This window comes from Stomoxys calcitrans, chromosome 4, assembly GCF_963082655.1.
Source record: "Stomoxys calcitrans chromosome 4, idStoCalc2.1, whole genome shotgun sequence".
Classification (NCBI taxonomy): Eukaryota; Metazoa; Arthropoda; class Insecta; order Diptera; family Muscidae; genus Stomoxys; species Stomoxys calcitrans.
Window position 1 is genome coordinate 179,962,884 of NC_081555.1, and position 21,784 is coordinate 179,984,667.

The 21,784-nt window shown below is 37.7% G+C and overlaps 1 protein-coding gene across 2 annotated transcripts in view; it reads right to left on the reverse strand.

The window, feature by feature from the left end:
• The window catches only part of LOC106087547 (phospholipid-transporting ATPase ID), a 203,585-nt gene that overhangs the window by 121,609 nt on the left and 60,192 nt on the right, over positions 1–21,784 (reverse strand). The window lies entirely within an intron of this gene.

A 21,784-nucleotide genomic window follows, 5' to 3' on the forward strand; every position in this document is an offset into this window, starting at 1 on the left:
GCAATGCTTCTGGCTGATCTTCACTCCAAAATCGACAATTCTGCTTATTTACGTACCCATCTAGTCAAAAATGAGCTTCGTCCACAAAATGGAAAAAGCGCGCGATCAACTTTCTTACCAGAGCACGCATTTTGATAATAAAATGCAATAATTTGCAAACGTTGTTCGTTTGTAAGACGATTCATGCTTAAATTACAAAACAAACTTGAGATGTTTTGACAGTGAAACAAAACACGAAACGTGCGTGAGCTGTTTAAACCAGTGTTGCCAAAAAGACAATAGCTAAAAATTCACCCTTTATTCGTATGATGCAAATCACGATTAATCGTTTATTCGCTATGAATTTTATGAAAAATCCGTTCAGATTTAGATGTAGCTTCCATATATATAATTCGCCCGATTTACACTTAAAATGGCGTACTTACAAGAATTTTCGACGGATTTGCACAACATTCGTTATGGGAACCTTTACTCCGGTTTTTCCCTTTGAAATAACAACCAAATGTACGTTTTGAAAAATCTATTTGAAAATTTACGTTAAATTGAAAACAAAAAAGAAAAGAATAAGTTTAAGCTTATGATATTAAAATTTCATAAGGTTGCGTTTTATTCAGTCATCGCCTGGTACTTGGATCATTGAGATTAATGGCTTTCGGATTTACATGAAGGCGTAATCTGGCATCATGTTTTGTTGCTGCAATTGATATTTTCTCGGAGACTGTGTTCATGCGGAGATCTCTATGGAAATCACTGTCGCGAACATACCATGGGGCGTTAAACTATGCTCCTTTGTATTTTGTTTTGAAAATTTTGAATCATGTCGATATATTTCTAATGGCTGTAACCCCAGATTTGGATGCCATATAGCCATATTGGTTTTAATTGGTGATTATATAAAAGAAGATTATTTTGCATGGAGAGTTCAAATTTTCTGCCCATAAGGCATTTGAGTTTTGACCTTTTTATATTTAGTTCTTCGATTTTGTTTTCAACATGTCTTTTCTATGACTCCATATACATACACGGGGATGTTTCTGGTAGCTTTATTTGTGAAGCAATTGAATGTGCTTATGCACACGTGCCTGCAATATATGTACATGTATGTGTGTACATTAGAGTGTCTGAAAAAACCTTTTTTTTTTTTTGAATGGGATATCCTCCTATGTTTTGTTTTTAGCTCAATAAGCAAAATACGAAATGTTATGACGATCGGTTAACGATAACCCATGCAGCCACGACGACCAAAGTTGGATGTATTGCTTTCTAAGAAATCCAGTTGAGTATTTTAACGGTAGAACCAAGTTTCATTAAAATTGCGTTTGCCCCTAGGCTAAAAAAGTGATATGTATAAAATTTCGCAACACATTGAAATATCCATTTCCCACCCTATAAAGTATATATATTCTTGATCGTCGTAAAAATCTAAGACGATCGCGACGATAGCCATGTCCGTCCGTCTGTCTGTTGAAATCACGTTACAGTCTTTAAAAATAGGGATATTGAGCTAAAACTTTACACAGATTATTTTTTCGTCCATAAGCAGGTAAAGTTCGAATATGTGCTATAACGGACTATATCTTGATATAGCCCCCATATAGACCTATCCGCCGATTTAGGGTCTTAGGCCCATAAAAGCCATATTTATTATCCGATTTCGCTGAAATTTGGGACAGTGAGTTGTGTTAGGCCCTTTGACATCCTTTTTCAATTTGGTCCAGATCGATCCAGATTTGGATATAGCTGCCATATAGACCGATCTCTCGATTTAAGGTTTTGGGTCCATAAAAGGCGCATATATTGTTCAATGTCGGCGAATTTTGGAATAGTGAGTTGTTTTAGGCTCATCGACATTATTTTTCAATTTGGCCTCTATCGGTCTAGGTTTGGATATGGCTGCTATATAGACCGATCTCTTGATTTAAGGTCTTGGGTCCATAAAAGGCGCATTTATTATCCGATTTTGCCAAAATATGGGACAGTGAGTTATGCTAGGACCATCAACATTTTTCTTTAATTTGGCCCAAATCGGTCCAGATTCGGATATAGACCGATCTCTCGATTTAAGGCTTTGGGCCCATTAAAGGCGCATTTATTGTCCGATGTCGCCGAAATTTGGAACAGTGAGTTGCGTAAGACCCCTCGATATCTTCCCGCAATTTGACCCATGTCGGTCAACATTTGTATAAAGCTGTCATATAGACCGATCTCTCAATTTAAGGCTTTGGGCCCATAAAAGGCGCATTTATTGTCCGATGTTGGCGAAATTTGGAACAGTGAGTTGTGTTAGGGCCTTCGATATCCTTTTTCAGTTTGGTCCAGATCGGTCCAGATTTGGATATAGCTGCCATATAGACCGATCTCTCGATTTAAGGTCTTCGGCCCAATGTCGGCGAAATTTGGAACAGTGAGTTGTGTAAGATCCCTCGATATCTTCCTGTAATTTGACCCATATCGGTCCAGATTTGAATATAGCTGCCATATAGACCGATCTCTCGATTTAAGGTTTTGAACGCCTTTATTGTCCGATTTCACTGAAATTTGGGACAGTGAATTTTGTTAGGCCCTTTGACATCCCTCTTCAATTTAGTCCAGATCCGTTCAGATTTGGATATAGCTGCCATATAGACCGATCTCTCGATTTGAAGTCTTAGCCTCATAAAAAGCGCACTTATAATCGAATTTCGCTGAAATTTGACACAGTGACTTATGTTGGGCTTTTCGACATCCGTGTCATATACGGCTCAGAAGACAAATTTGAACAATGACTTGCACTTGTTAGACCACTCAATGTCCGTGCCGAATTTGGTCCAAATCGAACCATAATTCGATATAATATCTAGGAGGCCCCCGTAGCGCAGAGGTTTCGCCGGACCATGACGAAAGGTGGTTTACATATATATCCAAAGTTCGGTCGGGCGGAACTTAACGCCTTTTTACTTGTTCCAATTTTGAATGACGTTGCAGCACGTGATATCATTAACCGATCGCCATGATATTTCATATTTCGTTTATTAGGACCAAAAGGGAAAAAAATGATGGTATGCCTTTCCCTATTTGCAAAAAAAAAATTTCTCCCTTATAGGATGGGACGGTCTAATGTACATATCTGTTATGCTTATTTATTTCCATATCTAGACGGCAAACACTGATTCTCCATTGTTAATTATCTCCATGACAATCAAACGACTCAGCTTCTACCTTCATATAAAACAAGCAAAATAGTCCAAAGTTCTGCCGAGCCGAATCTTGGGCACCTAACACCATGGATTCTGCAAAAACTTTCCACATAGTTGAAGACATATGTGTATTTTAAGTACAAAATTTCTGCCAAATCACAAATTGAAGCTTCAAGGATCGTAGAAGACCATACTGGAGATCGGTTTATAGGGGGAGCTATAGCAGTTTGTAGACCGATTTCAACCCTACTTGTCACGGTAGATGGAAATCGTAACAAAATACTCCGTACAATCGGACAACAAATGCGGCTTCCAGGGGATTATGATGTCAAATCGGGAGATTGGTTTATATGGGAGATATATCAGGTTATAGACCGATTTTGACTATAGTTGACACAGTTGTTGGAAGTCATAACAAAACACTCCCTGCAAAATTTCAAAATTTCATTGGGGCTTTTAGGGGTTAAGATGTCTACTAAGGCGATTGGTTTGTATGGGAGCTATATCACGTTATAGACCTATTTGGACCGTACTTGGCACGGCAGTTGGAAGTCATAACAAAAAAAACTCTGTACAAAATTTCTGCTTAGTCAGATAACAAATACGGCTTCCAGAGGTTTATGATGTCAAACCGGGACATCGATTTATATGGGAGCTATATCAAGTTATTGATCGATTTCGACCATACTTGGCACAGTTGTTGGGAGTTACAACAAAACACTCAGTGCAAAATTTTCGGCTGAAGAAGCCAAATCAGGAGATCGGTTTATATGGGATTTATATCCAATTCTGAACTGATCTGGCCCATTTGCAATCTTCAACGACCTACATCAACAAAAAGGATATATGTGCAAAATTTAAGCGGATATTTACACTCGTTCGAGCGCTATCGCGATTTCGACAGACGGACGGACATGGCTAGATCGACTCAGAATGTCGAGACGATCAGGAATACAATACTTATACTTTATGGGGTCCCAGATCAATATTTCGAGGTGTAACAAACGGAATGACAAGAATAGTATACCCCCCATCTTATAGTGGTGGGTATAAAAATCTCAGAGAAGCTGCTGCTCTTAACAGCCTGCAGTCAAGGCATTAGCAAGCACCCGAGAACATGAAATAATTGTTATTGTTTTTATTGCAAACAACCACCATTTAAGGCTTGCATATGAATTTAATGAAATCATATTCGTGAGATAGTGAATCGATTGCATCTGTCTCCACGGCAAAACCGATAACAGATGGGATTGAATTCATTAACATACACACATACACATACTAGCATAGCCATATTTGCATTGGCATTCACAAATGGATGATTTGAAGTGTGATTGACTTGCAATTACAAACATTAATTCTATAATTAAGATTTAATTTAATTTAATAAAAAAATAAAAGTGTGCTAAGTTCGGCCGGGCCGAATCTTATATACCCTCCACCATGGATCGCATTTGTCGAGTTCTTTGCGCGGTATCTCTTTTAAGGCAAACAAAGTATAATGATTAAGAACTGTTATGTTAGTGGAGCTATATCAAGTTATTGTCCGATTGGGACCATAAATGAATTGAATGATGAACCTTGCAGAAGTCACTGTGTAATATTCCAGTACATTCATATAAGAATTGCGCCTTGTAGGGGCTCAAGAATCAAAAGCGGGAGATCGGTTTATATGAGAGCTGTATCAAGCTATAGATCGATTCAGACCATATTTGACACGTATATTGAAGATCATTAGAGAAGCCGTTGTACAAAATGTGTGCCAAATCGGATGAGAATTGCGCCCTCTAGAGGCTCAAGAAATCAAGATCCCAGATCGGTTTATATGGCAGCTATACCAGGTTATTTACCGATTTGCACCATACTAAGCGCAGTTATTGGAAATCATAACAAAACACCTCATGCAAAATATCAGCCGAATCGGATGAGAATTGCGCCCTCCAGCGGCTCAAGAAGTCATGATCCAAGATCGGTTTATATGGCAGCTATACCAGATTATGTACCAATTTGAGCCATACTAAGCACAGTTGTTGGAAGTCATAACAAAACAACTCATGAAAAATTATAGCCAAATCGAATAAGAATTGCGCCCTCTAAAAGCTGAAAAAGTCAAGATCCCAGATCGGTTTATATGGCAGCTATATATGGTTATAACCCGATTTGAACCATATTTAGCACAGTTGTTGGAAGTGATACTAAAACTCCATGTGCAAAATTTCATTTAAATCGGCTGTGAATTACGTCCTCTAGAGGCTCAAGAAGTAAAGACCCAAGATCGGTTTATATGGCAGCTGTATCAAAACGTGGATCGATTTGGCCCATTTACAATCCCAACCGACCTACACTAATAAAAAGTATTTGTGCAAAATTTCACCTACCACCCAGCTTTACTCCTTCGGAAGTTAGCGTGCTTTCGACAGACAGACGGACGGACGTACCGACGGACGGACCTGGCTAGATGGACTAAGAATATCATGACGATCAAGAATATATATGCTTTATGGGGTCTTGGAGGCATATTTCGAGATGTTACAAACAGAATGACGTAATTAGTATACCCCCATCCTATGATGGAGGGTATAACAAAAATTACCGACGTGCAAAAAACAACCTTATAAAGGTGATCCGGCAAGCGACTTTTAGTTATATTTCAATTTTCTCCAATGAATTAAGACTACCTACTAAATATAAATGATGACATAAAGTTGAGAGCAAATTATTAGAACTAACTTCCTACTCAAAGTATTTTTTTACTGGTTGATTTGTATTAGATCCCAGGTCAGCCTCGCTCAATTTCAATTTTCTCGAGATCGCACCATATTTGAATACTTCCAAAATAGCCCTAGTTTGAAAAGTTTTATGCAAAAATATTTGAACAAACTAAAATAACTTCGATAGCAAGTGATAGACATTTTAACATTCAATCGATAGAGTGATATTAGACAGGCCATAAATATTGAATTATATTGTACAATAGCCTTATTTCTTTGAGCCACAAAAATAGACCATATTCAAATAAAAGGGTTTCTAAAAGGTTTCCACACAGGGAACAGTCGAAACCGGATAAGTGAAACGCTAAAAGTACATAAATTTAGTTTCACTTATGCGTAATTTTTAGTTAAGCGAAGTTCGGATAAGTGAAATACATTTTCAGTTAAGCGTCATAAGCATAAGTGAAAGCGAATGAAATAAATTGAGTTGAAAAAGAGCATCGCTAAGTAGAACTTAAAAACTCAGAGGCAGTCATTAGCAAAATATTAGTTAAGGTTAGGTGAAAAGAGGGTGCACATATTAATCTGCCCCATGTTACTATATACATACACCTAAGCTAGTAAACGGCTTGTTGTGCGTTCTAACGAAATATTAAAATGTGATTTTGGTGATTTTGTTGATGACGTGAATTTTTCCAATTCCAGATAATTTCCCATTTTTCACTTATGCGATTTTAGTTTCATATAAGAGCCGAGTTAGGGGTGTGAACACCATTTCAGTTAAGCGGTATCTTCAGTTAAGCGAGTTTTGACTTTAGGGAATTCAATTGCATTGAAAAACACCAAAAATAAATGGTTCTTCCCATGAAGTTTCACTTAAGCAGAATTTCTCACTAAAGCGTATTGCAGTTATGCGTTTTCGACTGTATATAACGAAGCGAAGGGGCTCTTCTGTATCCAAGCCTATGTCGAAGTAAATGTAAATGACAAAATATCCAAATGGATGGATTATGATAAACACGGCACAATGGGCATAGCAAATACACCATGCCCAGCAATCACAAATGGCATCACACGTATGTATGTATGACCTTGTATCAGCGCATGTGGAAGTTGAATGAATTATTGAGGGGAAGAATGAATGTGTGATACTTTCAATATAAGCTATTGGCTACGTTGAAAAAGTAGTATCGACCAAAGGCCATGGGAAACTTTGTCATGGCAGCCAACACAACTAAAAGAAAACTCCCTCCTTCCCTTTCTTCAACCGTGTGAAGTTGCAATGTGTTGGCCTACTCTGTTGGTTGGCCAACATCAACATTATTCATGTTGATATCAAATCACTACAACCATAATGATGGAGTGAGTGAATAGCCCACCCACTGAAGTTTGTCCATCATCAATGTCACGTGTGCTTGTCAAGTGTAGAAGGGATACTAAGGTTTGCATGTATTCAAGGCAGCTGGTCGTCACTAACAATGTTATTAAGAAAAATTGACATTAGGGGACACCCAAGGAAGTTACATTCACACGCCTGTATAGAGTCATCATAACAAGAAAGAAGAACATTCGAAGCAATCAGGGAATAAACCTTAAAAAAAAGAGTATGAAGAAAATTTTTATAAGGAAAAATAACCAAAATGTTGAATACAATCGGATATTGTCCGACTGTAATCTGTTATGACTACCAATAGCTTTGCCAAGTAGGCTTTAAATCGGACTATAACCTGATATATTTCCCATATAAACCGATCTACCGATTTGACTTCTTAAGCCCTTACAAGCCGCAATTTTTGTCCGATTTGGCTGATATTTTGCATGTAGTGTTCTGTTATGACTTTCAACTTCACTGCCTAGTACGGTCCAAATCGGTCTATAACCTGATATAGCTCCCACATAAACCGATCTCCCGATTTGACTTCTTGAGCCCTAACAAGCCGCAATTTTTGTCCGATTTGGCTGATATTTTGCATGTAGTGTTCTGTTATGACTTTCAACTTCACTGCCTAGTACGGTCCAAATCGGTCTATAACCTGATATAGCTCCCACATAAACCGATCTAACGATTTGACTTCTTGAGCCCTTACAAGCCTCAAACTTGGTCCGATTTGGCTGAACGTAGTGCTATGTTATGACTTCCAACAACTGTGCCAAGTACGGTCCAAAACAGTCTATATTCTGATATAGCTGCCATATAAAACGGTTTCTCGATTATACTTGTTCGGTTCGCTGAAGCCTTAAGGAATTTGGTATGTAGAATCAATTTATGCCCTTTAACTGAATTTATTTCGTATAAATTTTTAGCAGGATCCATGGTGGTGGGAACCCAACATGCTTAAGTTCGGCCGGGTCGAATCTTATATACCCTCCACCATGGATCACATTTGTCGGGTTCTATGCGCGGTATCTCTTTTTAGGCAAACAAAGAATAATGTATAAGAACTGTTATGCTATTGAAGCTATATCAAGTTATAGTCCGATTCGGATCATTGAATGCAGAACATTGTAAAATTCATTGTTTAATATATCAGTCCATTCGGATAAGAAATGCGCCTTGTAGGGGCTCAAGAAACAAAATCGGAAGATCGGGTTATATGGGAGCTGTATCAAGCTTTAGATCGATCCAGAGCATATTTCACATGTATGATGAAGGTCATGGGATAATAACTGCGCCCTCTAGAGGCTCAAGAGAACAAGATCCCATGTCGGTTTACATCGCAATTATATCAGGTCATGTACCGATTTGCGCCATACTTAGCACAGTTGTTGGAAGCCACAACAAATCACGTCATGCTCAATTTCTCCCAATTCGGATAAGAATAGCGCCCTCTAGCGGTTCAAGAAGTCAAGACCCAAAATCGCTTTATAAGGGAGCTAAGTCAGGTTATGAACCGATTGAACCATACTTAGCACAGTTGTTGGAAGTGATATCAAAACACTACGTGCAAATTTTCAGTCAAATCGGACGAGAATTGCGCCCTCTAGAGGCTCAAGAAGTCAAGACCCAGGATCGGTTTATATGGCAGCTACATCAAAACATGGACCGATTTCGCACATTTACAAACCCAACCGACCTAGACTAATAAAAAGTATTTGTGCAAAATTTCAAGCGGCTAGCTTTACTCCTTCAAAGGTAAGCGTGTTTTCGACAGACAGACGGACGGACGGACATGGCTAGATGGATTTAAAATGTCATCGCAATCAAGAATATATATACTTTATGGGGTCTTAGACGCATATTTCGAGGAGTTACAAACAGAATGACGAAATTAGTATACCCCCATTTTATGGTGGGAGTATAATAAAAACTAAAACAAAGTTTTTTTTTTTTTTTAAAACCTTTTCTAGGGCCCAATAGAGCCTACACTACACATTGCGAAAGCAACTGCAAGAAAGAAGTTAAAGGCGATCAATTACGCACTCCATAAATTACAACCAAACTAATAGTTGTGTGATAGTTGTGACTTTTTCCGGTCCCTAGTTTCCTGCAATTACAACAATTTTTTCCGTAAACTGTCAAAAAGCCAAACATAAGGTGCTGTGATGTTAGGATAGGAAATATTATTTTGGTATGAAATTTCATTAAAAATCGATTTGATATTTATTTTCTCGATATGGCAGAGTACAACCAACAGCCAAGACACAATGTCATGGACAAATAAAGGTAGACATTTTCAGCGATTTCCATTTGGACGTAGACTCGAGCAAAATAGAAATACAAGGGCAAATCTATAAACAAAAACGAGCCCAGAAAATAAATAAACAATTTCAATCAACATATATAAGTCAATATTTTAGATAATTTGTTTTTTCTAAGGTTCCCCTGTCACACAAAGTGGACGAAAGGAAGCAGTTAACTTGAGTTTTTCTTGCCATATAATCTCCTGTTTTAAGGAAAATTTGGCACGTCAAATGTGAGTAATTTTATATATAAAATGGTTTCTGGAATTTATAGGTAGTGAGATTGCTGGAAATCGCTTTAACGCCAAGTAGCGTTTGTTGCTTTATACACTCATACAAAGAAGTCTGCTGATAAAAGCAGACATTGTCTAATAACTGCAAGCAGTTATTTTGCTGCTGTTACAGCGGTTGTCCTGCTGTCATGTTTGCAAATTCAGACCAGCAAGCTGCCTGCTGAATGTCTGTTGCTAAAAATGTCTCCTGCTTCATTTACGAAGGGGTCGTTGAAATGAATTAAAAAATAAATAAATAAAATATAATACAAATTAAAATAAAATAAAATAAAATAAAATAACACAAAATAAAACAAATTGAAACAAACTAAAACCAAATAAAATCAAATTAAAGTAAAATAAAATTAAAAAAATATATATAAATAAATAATAATAAATAAAATAAAATAAACAAGTAAAAGCGTGCTAAGTTCGGCCGTATCTTATATACCTTCCACCATGGATCGCATTTGTCATGTTCTTTGAATAACTTTTTCAAATATATATGAGCTATATTAAGTTATTGACCGATATGGACCGTACTTGTCATGTAGTACAAGTCATATAAAAATATCACCTCCAAAATTTCAGGTAAATCGAGTAATAATTGCGCCTTCAAGATGCTCATAATATCTTCAGAACAAAGCTTTTGTGAGCAAACGACTCGTTTTCCCTTTAAAATGCTCTGAAAACCACTCGTTTTCTGTTACAATTTAAAAGGGCAAAACGACTCGTTTGCCACAAAAACCAGTCATTCAAAGTATGTGAGCCCAAATAATGTCAAAAAATAAAAATCAAAATTTTTCTCCGACGGAGCCAATCACGATGTAAATCGAGGTATTACTGTATTTCCATCTGCTTTCTTTTATGTACAGTCGGAACCAAAAACTTTAATACGCTTTAGTGAAAAATCCCGCTTAAGTGAAACTTGATGCAAATAAGCAATCACTTTTCATGTTATTCCATGCAATTAAATTCGCTTGAGTGAAAATTCGTTTAACTGAAAATATCGCTAAACCGACAATTATTTTACACCGCAAATTCTGTTGTTATGTGAACCTGAAATCGCATAAGAGAAAAATTTATTTCTATGAGAAATTATACAAAGTTGGAAAACTTCCCGTCATCAACAAAATTCGTAAAAAACATATTTGGATTTTTCGCAAACGGTTGACTCTGATTTTTTAAAGAGTTCTAATAAACATTGCTCTTTTTTAACTAAAGTTACTTCATAATAAGTATGTTGACGTAAAAATTCTGTTTTACCTTTGGTTATATCGCTTAACTGAAAGTTAATTTCTTTTATCCGAACTACGCTTAACTGAAAAATACGGATAAGTGAAAGCAAATATATCAATTTATAGCGTTTCACTTATCCGGTTTCGACTGTATTTTTTATACGCACCAGCATAGGATGGGTATTCTAATTTAGTCATTTCGTTTGTAACACCTCAAAGTATAGATCTGAGGTCTTGATCGTCTTGACATTCTAAGTCTATCTAGCCATATGGAAATCACGATAGTGGTCGAAAGTATGACAATATCTGCTCGAAATTTTCCGCAAAGATTTCTTTTCGGTATACTTCGTTGGGGATTGCAATTGGACCATATCAGCTCAGATTTGGAAACAGCTTTAAATATAAGGTGGTCCTTGAATTTGACTTCTTGAACCCCTTGAAAACTAATTGCTTCCGATTTGGCTGAAATTTTGCACATAGTATTTTATTATTACCCCCAACAGCCGTGCCAACTACGATCTAAATGACTCTATAACCTGATGTAGCTTCCGTATGAAACTATCTCCCAATTTGGCAGCACCTGGAAAGTCGCAATTGTAAAACGATTTGGCTTTGCATCTGTTACCACTTTCAACAGCTGTGCTATGTATTATCCAAATCAGTCTATAACCTGATATAGCTGTCATATAAACCAACCACCCAATTAGTCTTCTATAGCCTCCAGAAGCTTCAAGTTTTGCCTGAATGGGCAGAAATTTGTTGCGGAAAGTACACATATGCCCTTCAACTATTGTAGATTCATTTGTGTAAATTTTAAGCAGAATCCATGGGTTCCCAATATTCAGCCTGGCCCAGCCTAGCACGTGTTTACATGTTCTCCTCTACCTTCATGTAGGGCGAAAACAATGGACCAAAGGTCTTCGAGTGGAATGGATAGCTGAGTTTTCTACCCGTATACCCTCCTACCTGAAGAGGGTTGAATATCGTTTGTTTCGAAGAGAGGACACAAGTCACAAGCACCTCTTCTCGTGCCTAGATTTCCTCTCCACGTCATCCAGTCGTTCTGTAGAGGCCTGATTTGGCTAACTAGGATATGCTCTCAGCGATTTTTTGTGAGTGTAAAAAAAATGTTATTGAACCATAAGCACACAACATCAACCAGATATGTCCGCATGAGCTCATGTAAGGCCGTAGTGTTTGGACAACATAAAAAAAAGTAATGAAAATGTGCTAAGTTCGCCCGGGCCGAATCTTGGGTACCCACCACCATGAATTCCGCTAAAAATTTACCTTCATTAACTGAGTTTGTATTTGAATTATTTTGTAGCAATCAAATCGGGAATTGATTGAGGCTTTAATGGTCTCAAGATGTCATATCGGTACTTAGGGGGGCCTATGTCACCATATTGACCGATTCGGATAGAACTTGTCACTGATAAATTGGTTTTTTGGTCAAGTTTCAAACAAATCAGGTGAAAATGTAGGCTTTTAAAGGCCCAAGAAATCAAAACCGGGGATCGGTTTATATGGGGCCTATATCAGTGTATAGACCGTCTAGGATCGGACTTGGCGTAGATTTTGGAGGTCATAGCACAAGTCTTTGTACCAAATTTCACTCAAGTCGGATAAATATTGAGGCTTCTAGGGGATTAAGAAGTCAAATCCGGGGATCGGTTTATATGGGGGCTATATCAGTTTATAGATTGACTAGAATCGGACTTGGCATGGATGTTGAACGTCATAACACAAGTCTTTGTTCCAAATTTCAGCCAAATCAAATGAAAATTGGGGCCCCTTAGGGCTCAAGAAATCAATGCGGGGGATCGGTTTATATGGAGGCTATACCAGTTTATAGACCGACTAGCATCGTGAACCGATATGAACCATTTGCAATTCCCAGTGACGTACATCAATAAGAAGTATTTGTGCAAAATTTCAAGCGACTAGATTGACGCGTTCGACAGCTATCGTGATTTCGATAGACGAACGAACGAACATGGCTAGAATGTCGCGACGACCCAGAATATATATACCTTATGGGGTCGCAGATCGATATTTCGAGGTGTTACAAACGGAATGACTAGGTGAGTATTCCCCCATCCTATGGTGGTGGCTATAAAAATTATCGTGACCTAATAAACAACGAATCGCCAAAAACAAAAAAAACGACAGGAACCAAGCCAATTAATGAATAACTTCAATGGGTCATTTGGCTAATGTGGCCAACACCGCAAACGTCGCCGTCAAGTGAAATTTATGTTAGAATATCAGTCGCATGCCGGCATCTACTACAATAAATACGAAATTCTTCGCTCCAATGAATGAAGTGAAAATGAGTCCGTTTACTATTTACAATGACACTAGAATGCTTTCGAAGAATAGTCAGTCGATAGCCACTCAAACTGAGTTCAGACAACACACAATTTTGAGCGAAACTGGGTCAAGGCTGCTTTTCAAAAGCAAAAACATGGAGTTTCGTCTATAATGGAGTTTGTTTACGCCAGCAGAAGGGGGTCGGTCGAGTTTGAAATAATCTCTCAATTAACGTTTACAAAACAAGCCGGTGTTGCCTGGGTGCTTGTCAACACCACAAAGTCGCAGATAGAGTGGAAAGACAAACGTACAACTCCACACTGGCATATCAGTGTGCAAGGCGACGCAGCGATTTCCCAAGTAAACGTGTTTTTAGGCACACTGTCAGTCAGCCAGTTTGTCACTCAACCACAAAACACTGGCATGAGTCATTGCTCCCAAAGAATTTTAATTGTCTCCTAGTCTGCGACAACAACAGTCATCATACACTCTACCCCACGACCTTAGGGAGTATTCCCCAAAGTGCTCGTATGTGAAGCGACTTTAGCCAACAGGTGATTGCAGTCGCTGCTGGTGTTCATTCGTTCGTTCACATCATGCTGGGCTCCACCTCCTCCATGGTTTGACTAGGCCGGTCACCTGGCCATGGTGCCATGGTGAGGGCGCCAGCAAATTCCCTCAAGTGGTTCCCCATTAAATGCGCATTAATGGCCCACAATGTATGTAGGTAGGTGAGGTGTCAACTGTAGGGTACGGAATAACCAAATAAACCAACCAACCAACAAATGACCGTGTGCGAAATGTAAGTTATTGCAAACTTGTTCCATGCGTAATTGTCGACAAATTAACATACTTTTATTATTCGAAGCCAAAGCATACGGTGGCGAAGGAGAAGGTTAACACTGATCACATTGGGCCTTTCTTGAATGCTTCAAAGGCCGCTAAAACAATATCTAATGATGAATGAAGGAAGATATTTCAAGTTAATGTTGCCTAAATTTTGATTTTTCCACAAATTGTACCTACCATAGGAAATGTTGGTGAAATCAGATTTTCCTCGAAATTTACATTTTTATACCCTCCACCATAGGATGGGGGTATACTAATTTCGTCATTCTGTTTGTAACGACTCGAAATATTCGTCTGAGACCCCTTTTGCACGTAGTATTTTGTTATGATATCCAACAACTGTGCCAAGTATGGTTCAAATCGGTTCATAACCTGATATAGCTGTCATATAAACAGATCTGGGGACTTGACTTCTTGAGCTTCTAGAGGGCGCAATTCCTATCCGATTTGGCTGAAATTTTGCAAGACGTATTTAATTCTTGCTTTCAACAATGGTGTCAAATAAGGTTCAAATCGGTTTATAACCTGATATAGCTGCCATATAAACCGATCTGGGATCTTGACTTCTTGAGCCTCTAGAGGTCGCAATTATTATCCAATTTGCTTCAAATTTGGACGATGAATTTTCTGATGACCATCAACATGCGTGTTTATTATGGTCTGAATCGGTCTATAGCCCGATACAGCTCCCATATAAATCGATCTCTCTATTTTACTTCTTGAGCCCCCAAAGGGCGCCATTCTTATTCGATTTGGCTGACATTTTACACAGGTCTCCAACATATAATTTAATTGTGGTCCAAACCGGACCATATCGTGATATCGCTCTAATAGCAGAGCAAATCTTTTCTTATATCGTTTTTTTACCTAAGAAGAGATGCCGGGAAAAGAACTCGACAAATGCGATCCATGGTGGAGGGTATGTAAGATTCGGCCGCCGAACTTAGCACGCTTTTATTTGTTAATTATTAAGTTATTGTATTTCATCATAAAGAAGATGATGTCGGTAGGCTAGCGGATGCTTGCAAGACTACCAAACATGAGTTCAATACTCTGCGGCACCAAAATTATTAAAATTTATTTTTAAGGGTACTAGTAGAGAGAGTGGCAGAGAAAACCCCGAGAGCAGCAGTAAAACGAAGAAAACAAAACAGCGCGAGCCGAACAAAGAAAATAAAAACACCACCAGCCGAAGCAAATCACATGTGGCGGGCAGGTAAATGGTTTTTATATCCTACACCACTACTGTGGTACAGGAATTATAGCTTAGTGAATTTGTTTGTAACACCCAAAAGGAAGAGAGATAGATCCGTTGATAAGTATACCGATGGACTAAGAATCACTTTCTGATTCGATTTAGCTATGTCCGTCCGTCTGTCTGTCTGTCCATGTTAATTTGTGTACAAAGTACAGATCGCAGTTTTCATCCGATCGTCTTCAAATTTGGTATAGGCATGTTTTTCGGCCTAGAGACTAAGCCTATTGAAATTGGAATAAATCGGTTCAGATCTGGATATAGCTCCCACATATATGTTCGTCCGTTTTTGAGTATTAATGCAATAAAATGGTCATTTGTTTACCGATTCTCTCGAAATTTGGCAGAAGAGATTTTTCACGACTCTCGACATTACTGGTTAATTTCATGGAAATCGGTTCAGATTTAGATATACATCCCATATATATGTTCGTCCGATTTGCAGTAATATTGCAATAAAATAGTCTTTTGTTAACCGATTTTCTCGAAATTTGGCAGGAGGGATTTTCTCCTGACTCTCAATAAAATTTTGCAAAACGCTTTCCTCGATGACTGCCACAGTATCTGAGGAGTTTGAGCGAAATCGGTTCAGATTTAGGTATAGTATTTGAGAAACATTGCAAAAATGTGCTAATTTTTTAACCGATTTTTAACCGAAATTTTGCAGGGAAGATTTTCTTATGACTCTCAATATTACTGGTGAATTTCATAGAAATCGGCCCAGATTGAGATATAGCTGTCATATATGTATATCGCCCGATTTTCAACCCAAGAGCCACTGCAAGCGCATTGTTTGACCAATCTTGTCAAAATTTTGCACAACGCTTTCCTCGACGACCACCACATTATCTGAGAAATTTGCTCGAAATCGGTTCAGAATTAGATATAGCTCCCAAATATATGTTCGTCAGATTTTGGGTAATTTGCCATAATGTTGTCATTTGTCAACCGTAGTTTTTTTTCTCGCCGAGGTCCATCAAAATTGGTGCAGATTTAGATATATATCCCACATTGTACTTATAGGGTGGGTGTAGGGTATTATACAGTCGGCACCGCACGATTTCTACCCTTCCTTACTGGTTTATTTTGCTTATGGATATATTGTTGTTGTTATATGTTGGCTTGCAAAGAGTGCCCTTAAACAGCAAATTTGTACTTTGGGTCGTTAAGATTCTAAATAAATTGTTGCAGGACAATTAACAACTTCCATAATTGTTTTTTCAACCAAGGTTGTTGTTTTTCAAAATTATTTGTATCTGTGTGTCTAAATCGGCTCATAACCTGATATAGCTCCCATACAAATCGATCTCGGATCTTGATTTCTTGAGCCTCTAGAGGGCGTAATTCTTATCCGATTTGGCTGAAATTTTCCACAAAATTGCTATGGTCTGCAACATCCAAAATAAGTAGGGTCCGAATCGCTGTATAATTTGATATAGCTCCAAATAATAGCAATTCTTACCCATTATCCTTTGTTTGCCTGTAAAGAGATATCGGCCAAAGAACTTGAAAAATGCGATCCATGGTGGAGGGTGTATAAGTTTCAGCCCGACCGAACTTACCGGTCGATCGGACTAAAGATCCGCTTGGTGCTAATTTTGGCTTGGATGTTTGTTTTATATACTTGACCACAAATTTCAACGTCATATGCAGACTCTTTCATTTGAATCGCGCCTGATGGATTGTTAGAGAGCTTTATATTGGATTGCCCAAAAAAAATTTTTGACTTAATCCCTTTATCCATCTGAAATGTGACGCAAAAATTTGTTTCGAGATAGACAAATAGGCTATTAAACTAGGTCTTTCAAGCTCCTTGGTAGCTGAATTTAAATTCCAAGTTGAATGGTCGTTAGTTCGTCGCTACAAAGTGATTTCACAATAGACAAAGTGCTCAGAGAGTCCTATTTCATACTGCCATTATAACCCCAACAGGCCTTTTTGTAAAATGGCCTTAACTCTAGACCATTCAATGCCCAAGTGTGTAAAGTATACACCCGTATATCTCAAAGCTTACACAAATAATATGTTTACAATGAATTGGAAAAATCAACAACAACAACAACAACAAACGCGTTAAAATTTCAGCACTCTTCAATGTTGTTGCCGATTTTTGCTGTGATTGTTCTCTTTTTCCAAAGCATTTCCTGTTACTACAAAAACCGTTTTGGAGAAGAAAAAGAGAGAAAAAATCGTTCAAATATTGATTCAATTTGCCATATATACAACGAGTTTCAAGTGTTGACGCAGATTCAATTTCAAAACTCAAAATGACAGTTAATGACTTGGTATTGTTGTTTAATTATTGGCTTGGCGGTGGTTATGTCAGATTTTTTTTTGCGCTCTATTAACTCGCGCGGTTTTTCCATGATGGATGTGACCGTCGTCAGTTAGTATGGTTTACGGTGTTTAGATATAATATGAGATAATGGCATGGAATAATAATTCAAACTAAAATTGATAAGGAAATCAATTTCCTGAAAGCTAATGGGAAAATTCTCTGATCTGAAGTTCTGTGTTAGGCAATGTGTAAAAACCTAATGATTCGAAATACTTACAGCCATTTTATAAAAAATGTTATTATGGACTTAAAAACTCTTTAAATTATTTCGCACTTTTTGCTTAACAAACTGATTTTAAAATTTCGTATTCACAAACACATATTAATAGTCAAATAACTATTGAACGGTTTTAAATTTTTTTGATATTTTATCTGACGACCCTCCCCCGTTACCCCAAAATCAAAAGTGGACCGATACGGACAATATGGATATCAAATAAACGGTATTGAAGAGTAGAATACGAATATGGTATTAAAAATTGGGTCCAAGTACCCAGGAAGTCGCCCTAACTCCAAAACTTCTAAAAGCAGACAAAATTAACTCCTACATCAATATGGGACTCAATTGAAAGGTAGTAGATTACGAATCTGGCTTACAAAATCAGATCGTAGTGTTGAGTCACAGCCCAAAAACGCCCCGAATGGGCGCGACTATATGAGAATCGGTTTGTTTGTTTTTTCCGTAGAATCAAAAAAGACTGAACCGATTTCTTAAAATTTTTATAGATTGTGTAGGTTTTTGTGGAACGAAACATCGGGCCGCCCAACCTCAAAACTCTTCTAAACAGATATATTCGACGTTCCTTTCAATATGGGACTCAAAAGAAAAGTATTCCGCAGTAGATTACAAATATGGCTTAAAAAATTAGGGCTAGGTAAAGGTAGGTCGACCCAACCCCAAATCCGCCCAAACGGGCATATCAGCCGACTATGGCTAAATGGAATTCAAATGAAAGATATTTGGAAGTAGATTACGAATATGACATTAACGTTTTCGTTCAAGTCCAGTTGGCGCTTTTCCTCTTAAAAATACGTCAAGTGTTTGGGGGTCATATTTACCTACCATGGCAATATGGGGCTCAAATTAAGGGGGTTTGGGAGTGGAGCACGGATTTGATATCCAAATTTAATGAAAAATGTCTCCCCTAAAAAGAACTTCCCCTTACCCTTATTTTCAAATACCTGATCTCGGAGATTGGTAATGTGATTCGTTCGAAAATTGTTTGCACTCTCACAGTCACCAAAAACAAAACATGGTTTCTATTGTTGGGGTAGGGTGGATATATGGACCAATCACGAAAATATAGAGCCATGTATTTGGGGATCCGCAAACCCCCAAAATACCTCCCTATTATATAAAAGCTATTTGGGTTGGGAATTGAATGACTTTCCGGAAATTGATATTAATTTTCGGGATAAAGACCCTGTGGTCCACCTCACCATCCAATCTGGCATTAAAGGCGTACCACCTGAAGCATTCCTACAACGGTCAGCAACAGAGGAAATGGAACTCGATCTATGGGTTCACAATAAAGGCGCCTAGACGAGTTTTATTTTCTAGCTTTGAACCGTCCGTGTAGCATGAAATATTAGATTTCAGTCAATAGACGATTGTGACTCTAGTGTCATACATTCGACCTTAATTGTTGACGTTATTGTCGCTACATTTCTTTGTGGTCCCCGTCAAGCTCCATAGGTGAGCAAGCTTATTCCGGTCCATACGAACGCCACGGGTACGTTGGTTCCACATCGCCTCGCCTATGCTAAGACCACTCCTTCTCTGAACATGTGTAATCTTCCTGCTCGAGTGATGTCACATCATATTTTTATTTTTTGCATCACCAGCCAATGTAATGGTCCGGGCTCCAAAAAGAACTCACTCTTTGTATAATCGGAGTGTGAGTCAACAGCTTGAAAATTGGGTGAAATTTGGAAAGCAAAGTACACTAATGCTGTGAACCAGCCATATCAAGCATCGTACAGATGTGGCCCCAAAAACTGGCCCGGATATTAGTAGCCGATTTGGTTGCAATGGCTCCAAAAGTGGTATATAACCAAAGAAATAAATCCGCTGATATCAGCAAACATAGTCTGCTGATATTAAATCTATCCAAAACTTTTGAACTTTGCTATATATTAATAAAATAACAATATATATAATTTGCTGTATATTAATAAAATAAATTTGGCATTTTTGGGGGTTAATTTTTTGTTTAAAATCATAAATATAATTGTAGTAGTTATTTTGTCTGCTGTTTTTGCGATTCATTACCAAATTAGCAAATGACAGAATATTAGGAAACATTTTTTACGCATAAAAATTTTTACATTTTGTGCAGAAAAACAAGTTTTAGGTTAAATTTCATATACAGACCGATTGGCTTATAAAAGAGAACAACATTCAACAATTAATGTCATTTTATTTTTATAAGTGAAAATTAATAATCAATTAGTAATAATTAAAACAGTAAAAATATTATTTTTCTAAATTCTCACATTAGCTCTATTAAAAGACTAAAAATCACTAATTAACGCCTTGAAAAATTTGAAATAATTTTTCTCAGCCACTACCCATACCATAGTAGTTAGTACTAATTTAGCCATTCTGATTGCAGCACATCGAAACAGGCATTTGTGACCCTTAAATGTAGAATACCTTTTTGTTCGTCAAAGACGATAAGCGACGAAGGATGAGCCCAAAACAACATATCGATATTTTTAACTTTAACTTTAACTGAAATTGTCAACTACTTTAAATTCCTTGGAGCGGTCATAAATAATTAATAGGAGAATAAGATGCTCTTTTAGTCTTGGGTAAAAGTTCAAGATCACGCCGAAATCTTAAAATCAATTTGCTTGGTTGTTTAATATGTTCCGTATAGACTCAAAGACGGCTGAACTGAATGTAATGAAATTTTCTCAGATGATATAGAATTGTATAGGAGGCCACCGTAGCGCAGAGGTTAACATGTCCGCCTATGACGCTGAACGCCTGGGTTCGAATCCTGGCGAGACCATCAGAAAAAATTTTCAGCGGTGGTTTTCCCCTCCTAATGCTGGCAACATTTGTGAGGTACTATGCCATGTAAAACTTCTCTCCAAAGTGGTGTCGCACTGCGGCACGCCGTTCGGACTCGGCTATAAAACGGAGGCCCCTTATCATTGAGCTTTAACTTAAATCGGACTGTACTCATTGATATGTGAGAAGTTTGCCCCTGTTCCTTAGCGGAATGTTCATGGGCAAAATTTGCAATTTGCAATATTTGATATAGAATTGTGGTGAAAATGGGTCACTTTATTTTTTCAATACTTGAAGAGGTGGAGGACCTTCCCCCTTACCCTAATATGATATTTTTAAACAGCCAAGGGCTTTATGAAGGCTATTTCGTGGTACATTTTACAGCCAAACAGATGAATGGATTTTAATGATATTAGCATCAATCGGGTGTGATGTGTGTGGCTCTACTTGACATGTAGGTAAGACAATTCTTTAAGGATCAGCTTTGGCGTACAAGACATTTGCATTTTTGTTGTTGTTGTTTAGCGAGGCTGCATAACAATACAAACATTTTTTAACTACAGGTTCTGTGAAAAGTAATTTTGCGAATATTGAGAAAGTCGTTGATGATTCCATCGTCGCGTAGTGTGAGAAAATCGAAAAGAACTATTAAAAATATATCATGTGAGAACGGATAGAGATATCACTTTGAAATTTCGAATAGTAAGAGATGTGGTACTATCGAGATTGTGGTGTTATCGAGATCACCTCTTGGCAGGCACCTAAAGTTGGTCCGACAAAAAAAGAATTTTTAAAATTGGACTAAAAATTAAGATTCTTCGAAATACCGAGATGAACAACTTCAGTTACTGCCGCAATTATTGGTGATGTGCCTATTTTCATAAATTCTAGCAACTGCAAGGAAGTACGGATAGATACATAATGTCAGACAA